The sequence below is a fragment of the Theropithecus gelada genome, chromosome X (assembly GCF_003255815.1).
Source record: "Theropithecus gelada isolate Dixy chromosome X, Tgel_1.0, whole genome shotgun sequence".
Taxonomy (NCBI): Eukaryota; Metazoa; Chordata; class Mammalia; order Primates; family Cercopithecidae; genus Theropithecus; species Theropithecus gelada.
In genome coordinates, this window is record NC_037689.1 from 107,542,027 (window position 1) to 107,545,553 (window position 3,527).

Below are 3,527 nucleotides of genomic sequence, written 5' to 3' on the forward strand. Positions count from 1 at the left end.
GAAATTTATAAAAATTAGAGCAGAAATAAACCAAAGAGAGAATAGAAAACCAATAAAAAAGAATCAAAAATAAGAGATATTTTTTGAAGAGATTAATAAAATCAATAAGCTATTCTCTAGACTAATAAAAAACTGACAAGACTCAAATAACAAAAACAAGAAATGAAAGAAGGACATTACAACTGATGTCACCAAAATGAAAAAGGGTCATAAGAGATTATGATGAACTGTTATACACCACAAAATTGGGTAACCTGGAAGAAATTGATAAATTTCTAGAAATATACAGCCTATCAAAACTGAATAATTAAAAAATAAAAAACCTGAACAGACCTATAGCTAATAAGAATATTGAATCATAACCAAAAACTTTCCAACAAAAACAACAAAATTGCCCAGAGGTGAATTCACTGGTGAATTCTACCAACCTTTAGCGAACAATACACATCAATTCTTCTCAAATTCTTCCCAAAAACTGAAGAGGGAACACTTCCAAACTGATTCTATGAGGCCAGCATCATCCTGATACCAAAATCAAAGATACAATAGGAAACAAAAACTACAGATCAACATCCCTGATGAATACTGATGCAAAAATCTTCACCAAAAAATACTAGCAAACCAAACCCAACAGCACAGTAAAAGGATTATACATAATGAACAAGTGGGATTTATTTCTGGAATGCAAGGATGCTTCAACATACAAAAATCAATGCAACACACCACATTAACAGAATAAAGGAAAAACTACATGATTATCTCAATTGATTCAGATAAAGTATTTGACAAAAGTGAATACGCTTTTATAATACAAAAACAATTAACAAACTAGGAATAGAAGAAACTAACTTACTTCAACATAATAAAACTCATATATGAAAAGCCCACAGCTAACGTCATACTCAATGGTGGAAAACTGAAAGCTTTTTTTTCTAAGATGAGGAACAATGCAAGGATGCCCACTCTAGCTATTTCTATTCAACATAGTACTGGAAGTCCTAACCACAACAATCAGACAATAAAAAGAAATAAAAGGTATCCAAACAGGAAAGGACGAAGTGAAATTTTCTTTGTACACAGATGACATGGCCTTGTATGTACGAAACCGGAACTATGTCATTTACAAAACAATTGTTAGAACTAATAAACAGATTCAGCAAAGTTGCAGGATACAAAATCAACACATAATCAGTTCCATTTCTATACATTAAAAATGAACAATCCAAAAAGAAAATTAAGAAAAAAATGTTATTTACAGTATCATCAAAAAGAATAAATTATTTAGAAATAACCTCATCCAAACAGGCAAAAGATTTGCACACCAAAAAGTACAAAATATTGAAGTAAAAAATGTTAAAAACATAAATAAATGGGAAGACATGCCATGTTCATGGATTGGAAGACTTAGTATTGTTAAGATGTCCATATTATTCAAAGTGATCTACAGATGAATGCAATCCCTGTCAAAATCCCAATGGCATTTTTCTTCAGAAATGGAATAAAAATCCTAAAATTCATATGGAATCTCAAAGAACTATAAACAGCCAAAGCAGTCTAAAAAAAAAAGAAAGAAAGAAAGAAAGAAAACTGGCAGCCTCACGCTTCCTGACATCAAAACATATCATAAGTTTACAGTAATCAAAACAGTATTTAGTAGTATAAAGACAGACATATAGACCAATGAAACAGAAAAGAGAACCCAGAAATAAATCTTCACATATATGGTCAAAGAATCTTTGACAAAAGTGCCAAGGTTTCAAAATGGGGAGAGGATAGTTTCTTCAGCTGGATATCACAAATACAAAAGAATAAAGTTGGACACTTACCTTAAACCATATACAAAATTAACTCAAAATGGATTAAACACATAAATATAAGACCTGAAACTATGAGACTCCTAGAAGAAAACATGGGCGAAAAGCTTCATTACATTGGATTAGCAATGATTTCTCCAATATGCACACCATACGCACAGGAAACAAAAGCAAAAATAGACAAAAGAGAATACATCAACCTTAAGAAACTTCTACAGAGCAGAAAAGACAGCCAACGCGGAGAAAGGCAATCCATAAAATTGGAGAAAATATTTGCAAACCATATATCTGATAAGGAGTTAATATCCAGAATATATAAAGAACTACAGCTTAGCAACGACAACAAAAAATCCAATTTAAAAATGGACAAAATACTTGAATAGACATTTATCCGAAGAAGATAAACAAATGGCTAAAAAGCAAATGAAAAGATGCTCGATCGCATTAATCATTACAGAAATGCAAATCAAAAGCAAAATGAGATGTCCTACACCTATTAAGATGGCCATTATTTAAAAACCAGAAAATAAGAAGTGTTGACAGAGATGAGGAGAAATTGGAATCCTTGTGCACTGCTTGTGGGAATGTAGAATGGTGTAGTTGCTGTGGAAAACAGTGTAGTGGTTCCCAAAAAATTGATAGTAGAATTACCACATGACCCAGCAATCCCATTTCTGATTACATATCCAAAAGATTTGAAAGCAGGATGCCAAAGAGATATTTGCACACCCATGTTCATGTTAGCATTATTTACAACGGCCAAGAGGTAGAAGCAACCTAAATGTTTATCTGCAGATGAATGGATAAAGAAAATGCAGTATATACATACAAGGAAATAAAAGTAGAACTACCATTTGATCTGGCAATCCCACTACTGAGTATCTACACAGAGGAAAAGAAGTCATTATACGAAAAAGATACTTGCACATGCATGTTTATAGTAGCACAATCGCAATTGCAAAAATGTGGAACCAGTCCAAATGCCCATCCATCAATGAGTGGATAAAGAAATTGTGATATATATATATATGCACCATGGAATACTATTCAGCCATCGAAAGGGAAAAAATAATGGCATTTGCAGCAACCTGGATGGAATTGGAGACCATTATTCTAATTGAAATAACTCAGGAATGGAAAACTAAACACCATATGTTCTCACTCATAAGTGGGAGCTAAGCTATGAAGATGCAAAGGCATAAGAATGATACAATGGACTTTGGGGACTTCAGGGAAAGGGTGGGAGGGGGTGAGGGATAAAAGGCTATAAATTGGGTTCAGTGTATACTGCTCGGGTGATGGGCACAACAAAATCTCACAAATCACCACTAAAGAACTTACTTGTGTAACCAAACACCACCTGTCCCCCAAAAAACCTATGGAAATTTAAAAAATAAATAAAATTAGTTTAAAATTTAAAATAAGGAAAACTTGTCATAGTCTACAATGTAGATGAAGCTTGAGGACATTATTCCAAGTGAAATAAGCCAGTCACAAAAGGACAAATACCTCATGAGTCCACTTGTATGTGGTATCAAAATAGTCAAAGTCTTAGAAACAGAAAGCATTTCTGTTTTCCAATACAATCGTGGATGCCAGGCGCTGAGGGGAGATGGAAATGGTGAGTTGTTATTCAATTAATATAACGTTTTGCAAGATAAAAAACAATCTAGACACCCATTTCTCAACAATGTAAATAGTTAACACTGCTAT